The sequence below is a fragment of the Columba livia genome, chromosome 6 (assembly GCF_036013475.1).
Source record: "Columba livia isolate bColLiv1 breed racing homer chromosome 6, bColLiv1.pat.W.v2, whole genome shotgun sequence".
NCBI lineage: Eukaryota > Metazoa > Chordata > Aves > Columbiformes > Columbidae > Columba > Columba livia.
The window spans coordinates 20,952,338-20,968,817 of NC_088607.1; the positions used below are offsets into that span (position 1 = coordinate 20,952,338).

The following is a 16,480-nucleotide window of genomic DNA, read 5'->3' on the forward strand; positions in this document are numbered from 1 at the left end:
AGTCACTGGGTCATCCACCACTCAGTGCCTCAGTTCCCTGCCTTTAAAATGGTGGAGATCATGATTACTTAATTTGTGATGAACTTTGGGATATATGAAAAATGCAAGGTAAGAAACTGTTCCTATTATCAGTCATGGTAATCTTCAGGTGAACGGATACTGTGCAAATCAAAAATGCCTCTTAAAGAGGTAGCTGACTATGCTGGGACCATGGCCACAAAGGCAGGTGACTTCGGAGCAGCAAGTGGTGGCAAGTGTTGCCATGGGGCCAGTGCACTCGTGGCATCAGCTTTCGCGCATCTCCGCTGTGGCTGTGGACTATCTCGGCAAGGGCAGGCAGTATCAGCTGTGCACAGCTGCAGTGTGCTCTGTGCAGGCACCCACGTGTGGGTCTCACTTGCACATGAGGGTGGCAGCAGGTTCTGCTGTGGGGTTGTCTTCTGTGCAGCACCTTGTACCCCTCATGCTGCATGAGAAGAACCCTAGGAAGGTGCTGGTTGTGTGTGTCTGTGAGTGTATGTACTGGCTGGTGGTATCACACTCAGCTCAAGAAGGGCTGTGGTTTTGGTATCACCATCCCTTGTAAAAGCAGCATCAGGCATCTGGCTTTTCTGTGTTCCAGATGAGCACAGCCACGTACCCCTCAACACCAGAGCCAGCACCACTGTGGTGTGTCACACACGCGTGCTCTGGTGTGTGCAGGCAGTCTGCAGGATTGCTCCAAAAGATAAGGAGATCCAGGTTTGGGCTTCACTCCTCTTTTCTGATACAGACTTCCTACATGGCCTTAAGACCTAGCCTGACCCTCTCCTTTTCATAATCTTGGTCCAGAGGGCTTAGTACCAGACTATCATAGCCGTGTTGAGAGAGTAAAAATTTCCTATACTGAGAGATGCTGCAGGTAGGCATCTATATGGCACCAGAAATGGTGACAGTGGCTTCATGTGTTTGCAGTGTTCAGGATGGGTTGGCTGAGCATGGAAACTGGCAGGAGGAACACTGACACTGACACTGACATTCATCTGTGCAGTGCAGCCAGGCCACAAGACCCTCAAAAGTAGTGATTTCTGCAGCTTAGCTTATGGGAGTTGCTTGATTAAACTGTGGCAAGCTGATCGCTTGTGGTCATAAGCCTGAGCTGTGCTGTGTTCTGTAGATGCAGGTGAGGATACATTTTGACACTGATGAAACTGGAACCATCATCGTCTTTAAGTTTAAACTCAGGTAACGCAGCTTAAGCAATTGCACGGTCTGTCATTTGTCCCATTCCTCATCACAATATTTAACCTATGTCTCAATGTCAGCCGTACTGGACACAAGGACAGAGCCCACCAAACTATTCTGCGCATGTGTCAAAGTTAATGATGGGGTAAAGAAGAGAGGTTCATACTGGTGGCAACGATGGACTACTCCACTTGTCTTCTCTGCTGGCCAACAACACTTCCATGCCCAGTGGCCCACTAGCACATGGCTTGTAGCCAGTGACAGCACATTACCTGGAAAGGTGCAACTGGGAGGAAGGAGATGGGAGGGAGGGGAAAGGTCTGAGCTGGGCTTCTCTTTGCCCCTGGTGTGGGGTGCCCATGTGGGGGGTACACCTGAACATATCAGGGATGGTTTGGGGAGGTCATGGGTCCAGGTGTGTGTGCTCCTGGGTGCGAGCATTGCCACCTTGGCCATGGTCTGCTGGCATGGGGCACAGGCTGAGGGGATGCCACTTTTTTTGGGGGGATGTGATGTGCAAGGGTGGGGGGAGCTAGGCTGCCTCTCTGCAGTCGGTGGGTGCACACTGTGCTGTTTCGCAGTGGTGTGTGTTTGGTGAGGAGCTTTGGCTGTCTTAAGCACCTTTCGAATACATTGGGCACAGCTCATTGAATCCTTTAACAATCCGGCTCCTATCTCCTCTCCCTCCTCTTCCCCACAGCCAGCACCTTTTTTCAAGAAACAGCAACAACACAGGCTCCCTCCTGCCTGCACCCCATGCTCTTGTGGGCTCTCTCCCCATCCCTTCCACCCAGGGACTGTCCCCCTAGCTGCCCCATTTCACACAACCCCCTCTGAAAAGACGATTTTGTTGCTGGTGAAAGGTTCCTTGCTGGTGAAGATTTTCCAGAACTCAGCAATTCCCAGGCCCTACCCCTGCACGGAGAGAGCTAGTTAACGGGCCATTAACCAGGGGAAGGGGAACTCTCTAGTGGCTGCAAGCAACAATAACAACAAAACAACCCAAAACCAACAAAGCATACCCAGGAAAAATGCACCAAACATCAGGAGGAGTTTCAGAGAGAGGAGGAAAAAAAAAATCCAGAGAGACGTGACTGTAAAACCTTGGTTAAAAACCAAAGCCTTGGTAAAGTAATTGCCTTCCCCAGTGGCGAGGGGCTTAGACTGGACTCACACAGTCCCAGCAGCTCCTCTTCCCCCTGCCCTCTCCAGCCCTGTCCTGAAACACCCAACCCAGCAGGAGGACAGGGAGGGACCTCAGCGTCTACACTCAGGGCTCTGGGAAAGGTAAAAGGGTAAGTAGGAAGGTGAGGGAAGGAGCGGATACAGGCTCACGAAAGTGGGTAGTTGGGGAGAGAGTCCTCTTTGGTGAATGCATGGGTATGTTTGGGCTTGGAGGGGTGGGAAGCCAGGGAGCAGGAGTGCTGAGTGTGTGCAGATGGCAGCTATCCAGGGAGCTAATGAAGTGCAGGGGTTTGAAAATGAAGCAATGCAGGAGTAGGCATGGTACTTGCAAGTAGCCACAATGTCCCTGAGCTAGCTAGTGTCAATGGCTTGTAAATCTTTAATGGCCTACCCATTTAGCTGAGCTGTGCACCCAATATAATAAAGCTCTTTGGGCAGGGAATGAGCACCCACTTGGGAATTAGACCTCTGTTGCTGTGATGAGGCACTTGCCTCACTAGCGGGTGCTGGGGAGAAGCGTCTTTGCAATGCGATTGCAGAGTGCCTTGCACAGGAGAGACCCAGGGTGTCTGCAGCCCCCCAGCGCTGCTGCCAACACAAACAATGCAAATCATCCTTTCCAGATCAGCATCCACAGGTTCACTGTTCTCATTGCAAATTCACTTGCTTTGCTCTCCAGCTAAATACTTCGCACCTGGAAACATGCACTTGAATGCCATTTTGGTGGTGCTGCTGGTTGGAAATCAATATTAATTTACTTGTGCGTGTAAATACAGAAATGTATTTATAAGTTTCAGATAAGTTGCAAACACATGCAAATTCTGTACATAAATTCTCACTCATTTATGTAATCTGCTCAGTAATATCATTAAAGAGAGTACACCTACTGCCTGACTAGAGGTATATTTGCAATGCGCTGAGATCAGCTGTGACTATTCACTTACCACACTTCCTTGCCCATGCGGCTCCCAGCAGTGGGTGATGCTCTGGCTCTAGGTATCTTCTGCTCTTTCCTGTGATGTGCTACCCTCCAACCCCCGCCTCTTACTTTTGTCTTTTGAGCTCTAGTAGGATTGGTTCAGGATTTTGGGAAATCTGTGGCTGGTGGCATAGAGAGGGATATTGTGGTTTCTTTTGGACTAAACACCTGCTGCAAAGTCACCTGTGACTGCAAATGCAGTGGACTCAATCAGATACTTGGTATGCTCCAGCCTATGTCCCGCCAGCTATAGGTCACAAGAAGAGCAAGAATTATTTACAATTCTGCAAAAAAGAAACATGGTCAAGCAAGAGCATCATTAAAATGCACTCTTAACAAGATGTGGTGTGTGTATTTATCAGAATCGTCATTTGAGAACTGCCCACTAAATTACTGCTCAGAGAAGTAACTCTGAGTGAAAGGAAAAATCGTCTGGTTAAACATATTGTATGTCAGTGTTGAGAAAATCATTAACATATATATGCTGTAGAAAAGAGAATTCACCAGATAAAGTCTATCAATAAAGATATACCACATTTTTATGATGCTGGAATTAGAGAGACCTGATAGAAAAACGGCACACTCATTTTATTAAAAAATATGGGCTTGTCAGAGCCGTTTCCTTTCCAGGATAAATGAAACTCAGACATATCAATATTACTGATTTTAAATTGTCATTTTTAAGCTCAATGCTTTATTATTTGTAATTATTTAGTAATTCCAGCAGACGTGAATTGTTAAAACCCCTGATTTCTCAGAAAGCCATTTCCATTTTGACTATTGAAAATATTATGAAAGCCATTCTGAAAAAAGGCACAGAATTTAAGGGGCACAACAAAATATTCCTTAGTATTGTCACTTTTCACATCAAAATGTTTCTGAAGAAGGCTTTCAGTTCAATGAATCGGCCTGCATTAAAAGCCGTAAAACGAAGCACAGAGGAATGAAGATTCTTCCATTTGTGTACCTAAGGTAGAAGAAAGTATCTACTGTGTTGCGTTATTTGGTAGGTAATATACGGTTATAGCAGCTCATGGTATTAGGTGTTTTATCCCAGGGCAGAACTAAGGCTAAATATTCTCTTTGAGCATTTTTATTTCTTGTTGCACAGGATTCTGCATTGCACAAACATGAATTTTTGCGTTTGATTTCATAAACTGTTTTAAAAAAATGAAAAATGAAACAAAGATGGGAACAAATAAAACTCAAGATAAAGTATGTGCTGATTTATTGCAAAGAAAGGGACTAGCAGCTTTATCCAGTCTAGAGTAGGTCTAGATACTCAAGTGCATACATATGTTAAAATATTCTAGGTGATTACTTAGCCCAAGGAGAGGTACCTACCCACCCTGCTTACTGAACACTGGAGTTCTCTCTGCTTACCATGGTAGCTTCAAGATTGAGTTTGTGATAACGTGTCTCTATATAGGATGTATTGGTATTAAAATAACTGTCTTGCAGAAATGTTTTATTGTGCTGTGGATACCCAAAAGATCTCTGTTGTGTACATGCTATCCTGTGGCTTTGGTCTGGAGCCAGAGGGAAACCAGCCCGGGGAGGACGTTAGAGAGGTGTGGGGCAATTTTTGTTTGTCCGCGTGTCGTGTTGAGGCTGCAGAGCTCCTGCAGGTAGAAGGGATGTGTGTTGATTACACTCTGTACACACGTGCTTGTTAGTGGGTTATCTGATCGTGCACACTCGCTGGGGCTTGTGCAACTGAATGACTGCGCACAGGGGGCTGGGTATTAATTACACGCTTGAGAGACATGTGTCTGGATGTGTAGCTGCGGTCCCGGGGAAGACCCTGAGTGTGTTTCATGCTCCCTGTGTTTGTGCAGCTGCGGCGTGCAGTGTAGAGCCATGACCTGCCCTGTGCACCCTCCACGGCTGTCACAGACCTGGCCAGGCAGCTGCTGCGTGGGCTGGTGCTACGGCGTGGGCAGGTAGGGTGGGTTTGCTGCCCACTGGGTGGGTTTTATAGACTCTGCGTGTGCCTACCAAGCACATCTCTGAGACCACCGCCAGGCGCTGAATTCCGGTGGTAACAAACAGCCCCATTAATGCAGTGTCACAGATTTCATTAGGGCGTCAGTGCCAACCACCATGGCCATAAATCAGGGAGATGGTACAAGGGCTTGCAGGCCCTGGTTTCAAGGGCCACATAGCCAGAGACTCATAACGCTCAAGAGGAAATGATCATGAATATTATTTAAAAAATCAGAAATGTATATTAGAAAATCTCAGAGCTTATCAGATGGAGTGAGGTTGGGTAATAGCTGTTATTTATACTGCTTGTGCAGAGTGATAAAGTGGTGCTTTATGACCTGTGGTTTATCACTTAGAATAAGAGTCATGTGACTCCATTAAGGTTCCTTCTGTAGAAATGAAAGAGGGTAAATTAATGTGGTTTTTTTATTGTTAAATATTTGCACTCTCCTAAACCCAGTTTTTATTTTCTCTACTTAAGAAGTAGCATATAAGCACAAATAAGTTTAAGTTTTGACGGATGGAGAGGTGGGGTGAAAACTCCCTTTATGTCAAAGGCTCTCTGGAGTGAGCCAGCCTCCCACCCGCTCGTGTCGATCAGCGGGGCTGGGTTCAGAGAGGAGGGAAAGGCAACACAGTCTGCATAGTTACAACCCAAAAGCCTCGGCCTTTCTGACCCATCATCTGCTGGAGAATCATGCTGTAGTCCTGCTGCCACCTCAGACCTGGTTGCTGCTCTGGGAAGGGAGAGGGGGTTCTGTGGAGACCGGGGGCGAAAGCAACCCTGGGCAGTCTGAGCAATGAGAAGGAAGAGCTGTTGGCTGAGACAAGACACTCCAAAAAAGAAACTATTTTCCTCGATGATGTTGAAGTTAGCCCTAGAAAGAGTCCTTCAGACATCCATGTGGGCCCTGCTATGGCAAAGAAGTCCATGGAGGGCCATGGACAATGTGCCAGGACAATGCAGTCGCTGGAACCTGAATGGGAGAACAAAATCACAGCAATGTTATTCAAGAGGCTATACCATTGCTGTGGGTATATGCCCCGCAAGACCTGTGAGCTGCAGCTATCAGAAAGACAGTGGGCACATACAGAGCTGATGGCCAATGATCAGGTGCCCTGAGGCACAGGAAAGTACAAGTTGACCAGCAAACTCCAAGAAGGTGCTGGGCTGCCACCGGAGTCACACCCAGGCTTTCCTTAGGGCTTCTGGCTTAGACTGAAATGCTTGTAGATGGCATTTTGGGAGGGGAGCAAGACAACACATTTTTGCCATCTCTCTTCCCTTAGATTTTGAAAGAGTGAGTTGGAATACTTGGTGCTTGTTTCAAAATCCAATTTTAAGAGCACTCATAGGGAGAGAGCTGCCTGGAAACATGAGAGGGATGGTGGACCAAGTATCACAGGCACACAGAGTACTCTTTACCATTCCTAAGAAGTGCACTGACGTGGGATTTTGATTTGCTTGCCTTCAGAAAGCCCCTTCATCCCTCCTCTTCCCTGCACACACCTCCATGTTCAGGGCTTTGTCTCCTCCCTACTGAGTGCTTGGTTTGTCCATCCACGATGTTTGTAGACTGACAGGACCTACAATCCCCAGTGGCACTGTGGTGCCCACATCACTGGAGGAGCCCACAACAAAATGGTAGTCCTTTCCTGGCCAGGCAATGGGGCCCAGTTCATGCCAGGCATGTTCTGCCTGTGGCAGAAGCCACTGACACAAAACAAAAGAAGGGAAGGGGAAAACAGTGACAGCTCAGGAAAAGAAAACAACAGATGAACCTGAAATAAAAAGAGGAAGATAACCAGATTTATTTTTTTTTTTTCAGTCTCCTGTTGGCTCTGCTTCATCTCTAATTATAAAGCCTTCTGAGGCTGGCAGTCAAGTCTGTAGCTTTAAGGACAGTTGCTACAATGCTTCCTTGGACTGAGTTTAACTTGAGGTCTTATTGTGTTTAGAGCAGAGTGTCTCAGAGTCACAGAAGAGTTCAGCTTGGAAGAGACCCCAGAAGGTGTCTAGATTAGCCTCTGCCCAAAGCAGGGTCAACCCCCAAATCAGACACAGTAAGAAGCCACTCTTCTCTCCAAAAACAGTAGCAGTCTAAGCAAGTAGAAGGGGCTCCAATGGCATAACAGGCAGGAGGCTGGGTGTCTGTCTTTTTCTGGACAGTAGATGCCAACTCCCCGTAGGACTCTGTATCCAAATTCTCTGCCCTGCAGCCAGATGTACCCCTAGAGCAGTTCAGTCTGTTTTGTTGTGCATTCTGATCAGTGATGGGGGAAGCTTTTCTCTCCAGGTAAGGATTTGAGCATGGGTGGTAGTTTTCAAGTGACCTTGTCTGTAGGGAGAATTCAACCTGATGTCTAGCTCTCTCAGCATATTGCCCGTGTGTTCCTCATAGTCATTTCCCATCATGGCTACATGCTAATTGTCTCTAGGGGAAGTGAGGAGAAGGCTTATTAATCTGTGCACTCAGGAAAGGTTGTAAATCACCGTGTGTTTCCAGCGATAAAATTGGCTAAATAAATTAAAACAAGCACTAATGACCCAAACAGAGCTCTGATGTAGTGGGAGTGGGCTGGGGCATATAGCCGTGTTTGGGTACAGGGTACACCTCTATCACATACTTTCTTTCTTCTGACAGTGTCCTTGGATATCTACCAGCCGTAGTCCCTTCACCCCAGCCAGTGTGCCCCAGTGCATCACCAGTACACTGGTATTGCATGCTGTTCTCTCCCCTCTGCTGCAGCAATGGCAGTAGCTTTTTAGCTAATTTTTTCTATTCCCTTTGCTTTTCAGTCCAGCAGAACTTGGAGTTAATTTATCCTTGTTCTCTGGCACCTCTCAACAAACCTAGTGAACTTTTCTTTAATGCAGATATGCTAAACAGCATCAAAGCCAACAGAGATGTATACTCATTAACAACAGCACAGCTGTCCTTTTAGATAATAGTGTAAAAAAATCAGATTTCACACAGTAAATAAAAAGGCAGGTTTGCAAACCTCCTGTCTGGTGATGAACAGCCAGGGTGGAAAAGTCACCCTATAGTCCTGTTTTCCAGCAACCACTTTCATCTGGGAGGCTTGTGAAATCCTTCAGTGATTATTCATCAAGTGCCACTAAAATGTCTATCTAGCTCTCTAGAGAAGACGTTGGTACCACACAGTTCTATGTTTTCTATGCAGTAAGTGTCCCTACAAGAACCCTTCTGAGAATATCCTCCAGCATTTTCTGGGATGATTAAATACTATGTTTTGCCTGACCATCCAGACCCAGCCTCTTGATATTAAACAGAAACGATTTATTGTATACCCACCAATATAAGAGCTGCTTCTCAAACCAGCAGTCTGCTGCTTCTTAGAATAGCTCACCTGCTTGTGGAGGTACCTTGCTGCCTTCTTTGGAGACTGTGACTCTCAAAAGAGATCATAAGGAAAGGAATTTCCTTGGTACGATCTTCACAGAGGATGCACTGAATCTGTGTATCCCTCAGTCTGTGTAAAGTCACCAACTTTCGGGGTTTTTTTTCCCAAAAGATGTGGGTCTCTGGGCTTTCCCTTGCCAACAGAAACTGTAGGAATGCTTCTGCAGCAGCCAGCCACCTCTGCTGGGATGTGCACAACCATCAACAGCAGAACTGTGCGAAGGTGAGGAAAGGGAGGTGCTGCCATGTGAAGTCAGGGTTGTGAGTAGAGGCTCCCACTCCACGGTGCACTCTCCAGGTTCCAGAGCTGTCTGTTCTCAGGATCAGTTCAGGCAAAATCCTTCTCTTGTTTCCTCTTGGGTGGATTTGGTGCTTCTAGACATCACAGATGGAAAGTCAAGCCAATGGGTATGTCTGTGCCTGTGCTCCCTTGTCTGCCTGGTCAGAACCACATATCTCTCCAAGGGCTGAGTCCAGTGGCACAACCAGGCATCAGTTCAAACTGCCTGCAAGGAGCTCACTAACTCATAGGTGCCTCTATTTACCACGCAGGAGGAGGAGAGCACCAGCTGTCCACCAGCCTCAAGTTGGGCTCAGGCAGCACCTCAAAAATAATGTAATTTGTCTTGTGTCAGTTGTCTGAGTCCTGTGGGCCCAGACACTCTGGTTTGTATTTGTATATTTTAAGAATTCCTAAGAAAAGTGTTTTCTAAGTGATCAGAACAATTGTTTGTGTCTTTAATTTCTGCTTTCTGTGAAAAGCATATAAATAGATGCCATCAGCTCAACTGAGATCAGAAGTCTGAAGAGCTTTTATTCCACTTGGTATCACCACTGCACCACTCCACAGCAGACACCAGCTCAGTCTCTTGGGTAGCATTAGAACTCTTTTCTGTGTTTCCCTATAGCAAGTCAACTCACAATCTGTTCTTGAAAACACAAGGCTTTTTGTAAACAATTGCCCCCTTTGGATTTTTTTTTTTTCATATCCCTTACTCAAAATATTTTCTCTTTCTATTCACTGAGTTGAATTTCTTAATTTTCACCTACTTTTCATTCTTGCCCCTTTTCCTAATTCCAATCATTTTCAAAATCAGTAATGCTGAAGGATGGCAAAGAAAACCAGTAGAGATTATCCCCCTAAAAAATATAAAAAAGATCCATTCAGAAAGCCAGGAAACAAAATCAACAAGGAGAGCTTTGGGCTTTCTGTTTTGCTCGGGAAAGTTGTCGATTCCTTTTGCACCAAGTGCTGGGCCTGATTCTTCTCCGGCAGAGTGCAGCCAAGAATTACAAAGCGAGTCAACAGACAGTGGAACTGAGTTCATCTGAAAAGTAGCCAGAAAAAGCCTCGGGCTATGTTCGAGGTGTCCATTTTTAGAAGGAAATTTGCTCAGGCAGAGGAATACCAGCATATTCAGGGTGAGTGACTCTGTGTGTGTGCGTGTGTGTTTTGGATCTCAGCGCAAGGAAGGGGTGTCTTGCCACCCCCAGGGGTCGGGAATAGTGCATGCATGGGGAGGACCTATTATATTATTTTTCTTCCACCTTAATGAACTCCTCTCATGTCCACCTCTGATCAGTGGAGTATGACAGAGGGTGATTGAAGGCCAGTCTCCCAGGAAATGAAGTTTGTTCACACAGCCCAAGTATGCTGGCCCTACTGCTGCCTGCCTCTGATTTATAGGACCGAAAATTCCTTCCTCCGGTAACAATAACGCTCTTAAACTCCAGACCCCTCTCCCTCACAGAACCTCCAGACAGGACTGCCTGAGCCTAGGAGAGACGGGAGGCACCCAGCAAATATATCCATCAACACAACTTGGGTTTCAAAGGAATACAAGACCCCACAGGGTTAGGCTCACAAAAGCAGGGAGTGGAGGAGTCTGGACACCACCCTGCAGCACCTTCTCCTGGAAAGGGGCAGCAAGAGGAGTGACTGTGCCCCAGAGAGGGACAGAAGCCACAGCATCTCCTGTGAGACAGATGGCAGAGAGTCCAGGGTGGTGTCTTCAGGGGCAATATGGGCCTTTTGGCCGATGCTCGATTCTGGGGCTGGGAACAAGTCTGCTCTGAGGTGTCTTAATGTCAGAGGTTTCTTCCTGCAATGTCTCCTGTGGAATGGAGCTGCTGGCTGGGGAGCAGATCACTTTCTTGTTGCATTTGGTTTTGAGAGTTTTCCTGTGTGCTCAGTGTGTTCTGCAACACTTAGAGGCAGCAATGGATCGCTGTGACTGCTGGTTCTGCAGCACCATGGCTCCTGCATGGCATTGGCCTCATGCTGAGAAAGGCCATCACGGCAAAGTGCTGCACCTCCCCACTACATCTCAGGAACCAGCCTCTCCAGAGCACAATGGGGGCCTGAGGTGTGGCATGCAATGAGTGCAAGGCCCGCTAGCGTGGCACGGGAGGTTTTGTCCTTACTGTCGGGTGGGGCTGGTTGGTGGCACATGCCATGCCCAGGAATGGCCTGAGAGACCTGATCATTTCCCAGCCAGAGAACCTGTAGTTAATTAAACATCATGGATGAGCTGGGGGCATGTTGTTTGCAGGCTTAGTTTTATTTAGTGACACAGACACAGCCATACAGTGCAGCTGCCACTCTGAGCTGGCAAGGCCCACACACATGAAAACACACATGCTCACTTTTTGGAGCTGGGGTCCCCTCTTTGAGCTTGATGTTACTGCCATGATTTTCAGTCAAGGAGAGGAAAAGAGCTTGAGCCATTTTGCAACAGGACACTTGTGGCTGCCAAATTTTAAGGCAAGTCCTTGCAAGAAACAAGTTCATTCTGTAACTTCTTTTTTTTTTATCATTTACTTATTAACAGCTCTCTCTGGCTCTCACCTGAAGCTGCTGACCTGTTTCTCCTAGACACGGCAATTAGCAGGGAGACAATGATCTGCAGAGGGCAAGGAGCAGCCTGTTCTGGGGTGGGGGTGGAAGTGGGAAGGGCTACGGGAGGCCGAGGGTCACAGAGGAAAGAGCTATTTATGGCCTTGAGAGGGAGAATTCAGTAAAATGCCATCCAACTTAACTTCCTCTTGACCTGTCCCTTCTGGGAGATACTGGTGTACCTCACTGCCCCCATGGGCATGCAGTGTCCCCAGTGGCTGGACAATGGGATAGACTGGTGAAGGTGTCAGTGGGCAGAGGAGAATTCAGTGGGCCATATGTCTGATCCATTAAACCCATGAGGTGGTATTTTATGCAGAAAGGAATAGATCTTGCCAACATCTCCTCCACCGCTAGCCCTAGTAACTGTTTCTGGGCAGAAAGACAAGAAAACTCTTTGCTCTGCCCATTGGAAAGGCTCAGTTTTCCCTCCCAGTCTTTGCCATGATTATTGTGATAGACTGTCTATGGGACAGTAACTCTGCGTTCACTCTGGTAGCTAGCACAGAGGGCTCTGATCTCTATCTCACAGTATTCTGTGCCAACCACAGTGCAAGTAATTGCTCGACAAAGAGAGAGCGCAAGTCTGGCTTATACATGTGTATCTGACCTCCGCATCTGGGCCAGCTGCTTCATGTCCAGCTACAAACACTGTTTTGGAATATACTCCTTGTAAATTATGAGTCTTTGCGTATTTGTGTCCTTCAGACCACCTTCATTCCTTACTGGGACCTGCTGAGACTGATCACAACTGTGTGGGGCTTCCCAGGTTGAAATCTCAGCAAGAAATAAGCTTCGTGGTGTAACTGAGTGACAACATATAAGAACCTTTCCTCCAAATAACTGCCTGCAAAGAGAAGGGTAAAGGGTGTGATATTAAGTTACATAACCATGTTCATTTGCATCTGAGTAGAAAGCCAGTAATTCCTAATCTATTTTTTGATGAAAAATAGACCTTTTTTAAAAGAGTGAAAAGTATTTTTTATGGAGCAATCCTGCGAGATGCCAAATGTTTTGGCCCTGATCTAGCTAGATATTTGACCATGCCCTTCATTTCTTAGGCTATTCATGTGCTTAAATATTTTGCTGGATCAAGTCCAGGACTCTCAGCATACTGTGTGGTGTCAAAGGATCAGCTCTGTGTTTGCAGCAGCATTGCTGAACTGAGCCTACAATTTTAGTCATCACACAGAAAGCATTTTCTGTTAATGTACTATCCAACAAAACCAGATTTCCTTGGGATTTTTCTTTTGGATGTGTGTTTTCTGATGGTGTTCTAGCAGACAGGTTTACTAGCCAGACTATTTGTGAAATAAGGCACTTTTAAGTACAATTTAGTGGGAGCTAATGGAAAATCATTTTGTTCTAAAAATTCCAAGATTTTTACCCAAAACCTGACTTCAAAAGTGAGTGAAAACCCACAGGGAAAGAAATGAAGTGCGTGACCACCCATCCAGTCAAAGCTGACCAAGATAGTTTGAATAATTCACAGAAATGATTTAGAAAATAATTTCAAACACCGAGTGAGGAGGAATTATCAGCTGATGACAGACAACTGATGAGCAGAGAAAGAGACCAAGTTCTTGAGCAAAATAGTTCTCTGCAGAAGGTTGGACTCAATAGGAAAGGATAAAAAATGAACCTGATCATTAACAAAATGTGAACCAGAGTAGCTGAGTTTCAGTGGTCCTACTGAAGGGAGTACAAAGAACAAGAAACAAACAGCACTAGGTGGGAAAAGGTGAGTCTGATTTCTAATCTTGTGTGTTGTAATTATGGTGTTAAATGTGCAAGTGCGAAGTGAACGGATGAGATGGCATAACTAGAAAGAATTTGTGGAAGAGAGCTGAGCAGAAACAGGCTCTGTCAAAGCCAAAAAGGATGCATGCCAACGTTGTTTCTCTTGGCATAGGTCAAAAAGCAGACTGTGTGACAAGAGAGAAATTGGAGAAGACTGAGATAATGCCCAATTAGATCATGCAGTTCACCTCCCTGGGACCCATGACAGACTGGTAAGGAATTTTTCTGCTGGGGAGGGAAAGAAGTAGTTGTCAGAAATTCAAGAAACTTTTTTTCTTTTCTTTTATTTTCTTTTCTTCTCCCTAACTTAAAACAAAACCCCACTGAAAAATATCATTTCTGGCTTCATTTGTTTGCTCCCCCTGACTGTCTGAAAAAAATTCAGATAATGACTGTGAAAATGTTCAGTAAGTCAATCCTCCAATTTCTTGCTATGACAAAATTCTAGGAAGACCTAATCATGCCTCTTGTTATCACAGAAATCCTTCTCAGCCACATGTAATGCTGAGCCCTATGTCATCAGAGCATCACAGGTGTGGCGTTACAAATTTTCCTAATAGTGCACAGCCAGAGCAGAGCCTGACTCACCAGTGCATGGGTTAGCCCAAGCTGTGATGAGCCATTTGTCCCACAAAAATGAGTTGCTTCATTCTTGTGGCTCCTTTTTGTACATGTTGTTACAACTGCCAGGAACTCTTGCAACTCGGGGGAGAAGCTGACCAACTCTGCAGTTGCATTCAAGTGAATTGTGAGCCTGCCTCAATTCTGAGAAGACTTGGGGGAATTATTATCATTCTCCTGGGCCAAGAAGTCATGATGCTTAGATTATCTCTAAGCAGGAGTCTGACTAGCTAGGCTAAATTTGCAAGAGACTTCTGTATGTAGATGGTAGGAAGGATGGGAGCAACATCTGAGCATGTGTTGAATTTGGTCTGTGGTAAGGCTTTACTGTAAACTGATATCAGGATCAAGAACAAAAACTCTAATTCCCCAGGCCCTGTGTTACCTATTGTACCAAAACATCCATGCAGGCTTTTCTGGAACCAAAATATTCCCTGTAGCCTTTTCTCCCCAATGCAATCTTCAAAAGCTTTAGATAGTGAGGATTCCTAGTGAGTTTTGCTGACAAGAAGTTTCAACCTTAGTTTTATTCTGATTGATTTTTGTCTGCTTATCTTTAGAGAGAAGTCTCTCCTGTTATCCTACTGTCCTACCTAACCTTGTTCTTGTTATTATCTTCCACCCGAACTTCCAGGTTTGTCTCCATCTTTTGCAATGTTTTTTAACATCTTGGGACCTGAGACTGAAATTCTGCTCTCTGATGTGTTGGTGGGGTTGTAAATCCAGTTTACCAGACAGCGACGATCAGAATTACTGTTTGTTTTGGAAAATCCTGACTGTGAAGTATTACCATATTTCCTTATTGCCCTGTAAGTCGCAGATACCTGCTGCAGGGAGGGACTGGCTTGCATATATGCAGATCTTCCTTCATAAGAGGAGCAGTCTTGCTCTTCATTACATTCTGTTGGTGGACTAATGGGTACTGGCACTGGTAGCAGTAGCTAGAGCAAGACTAGTGGATTTGAATCTGAGCTGATCAGACTTTAGATAACGTGTGCACCTGGAGGGAAAATACTGGGGTTTGCAACTGCATATTCAGGACAGGAGAAAGCAAAGAGGAGCAAAATCACCCCAAGGGAGGCAGCATTGTACATTTGTTAGGAGGTGGTTGCAGCTAACTGATGCTGAGTTCATCCCTCCAGCTAAGTGTTGAGGAGAGTTCCTGGGTGTGGGAATGGCCACCCTGTGGGCTGGAGACCTCAGTCCCTCCTGTGTGTGTGCAACCAGAGGGGTGGATGGCAGAGGAGGCTGCTCTGACATTTCCTCTCCCAGCAAGGAGGGTCCCCGTCCTTGTGAGGCTGTCGAAGGCCAGCTCAGCCCTGCGTGACCAACTACAACTGCTGCTCCTCTCTCCTTTCCCCTGGGTGCTGCGTTCATTAGCTGTGAGGCCTTAGTTTTATGGGAACCCTCCCACCCGGCTTCCTCCTGGCTTAATGACAGGCCCATTAAAGAGAAGCCAATAAAGCCACAGTGCAAGAACAGTGCGAGGGCCGGCTGCCTGCCTGTCTTCTTCATATGTGAGCCAGGTCTCGAGGCAGAAGGAGACAGGGACACCCCCAAGTTACACAGAGGTGACCCCTGAAAGCAGGGAGAGCCCACAGCTTGCAGGACAGCTTTCGTTTTCATGCTCTGCTTTCGGGCTGTCTTGCACAAAGTTTTCCCAGTGTGGGGCTGAGGTTTTTTTGTGTTGGATTTTTTTTTTTTTCATCTCTGAGGAGGGAGGAACAAGGTTTCTTAATGAGGGGAGGATTAACAGGCCATAAGACTCAGCCCTGAAAGAGCCGTCGGTCTGTGGGGCCGCTCAGCAGGACGCAGGGTAATTGGATTGGAGCCCAAAGAGCACCTTGAATTGGTTCTGAGGCGGCCGCGGTGGGTTGCTCTGGGGGGGGCCAGCGGCTGGGGAGGAGGGGAGCGTGTGGCTCTTTAGAGAAGCCAGAGCCAAAATGGGGGATCAGCCGGCTCATTAAGGGATTAGAGTGTTTGTTCTTCTCAAGACTTTTGTTGCTAAAACACTTTGCGCAGCATTTTCTGGAGCCTGGGGAGCTTAAAGAGCTTGTCAGGGCCCTGTTCTTGTCCCTGCACAGGAGCAGAGATGCTCTTTCCTCTCGCCTTCCTGCTGATGCCAACAGCAGCTATTGCTGGCGACAGCTCTGCTCTCCCAGCCCTTCCTGTCTCTGGTCATAGCGCTTCTGTCTCCTGTGGGTTTTGAGGTAAAGGGGAAGGATGACAAAGAGGATGAAGAAAAAGAAGCATATCAGGAGGGAGTCCTTTGACAGCGAGGGACAATCTTAATTTGGACTTTTCCCCTAATATTTATTACATGGACAATGAAGGACTTTGCATGTTCTGTGGTGCTTTCTGCAG

The 16,480-nt window shown here is 46.4% G+C and overlaps 1 long non-coding RNA gene across 2 annotated transcripts in view; it reads left to right on the forward strand.

Moving 5' to 3' along the window:
* Positions 1-9,503: 9,503 nt before the first annotated feature.
* Positions 9,504-16,480, forward strand: part of LOC110357150 (uncharacterized) — a 69,157-nt gene continuing 62,180 nt past the window's right edge. For both annotated transcript variants that reach the window (XR_010473525.1, XR_002410626.2), the window contains exons 1-2: positions 9,504-10,221; positions 13,608-13,707. This is a non-coding gene — a long non-coding RNA (uncharacterized LOC110357150). The remainder of the gene's footprint in view (positions 10,222-13,607; positions 13,708-16,480) is intronic.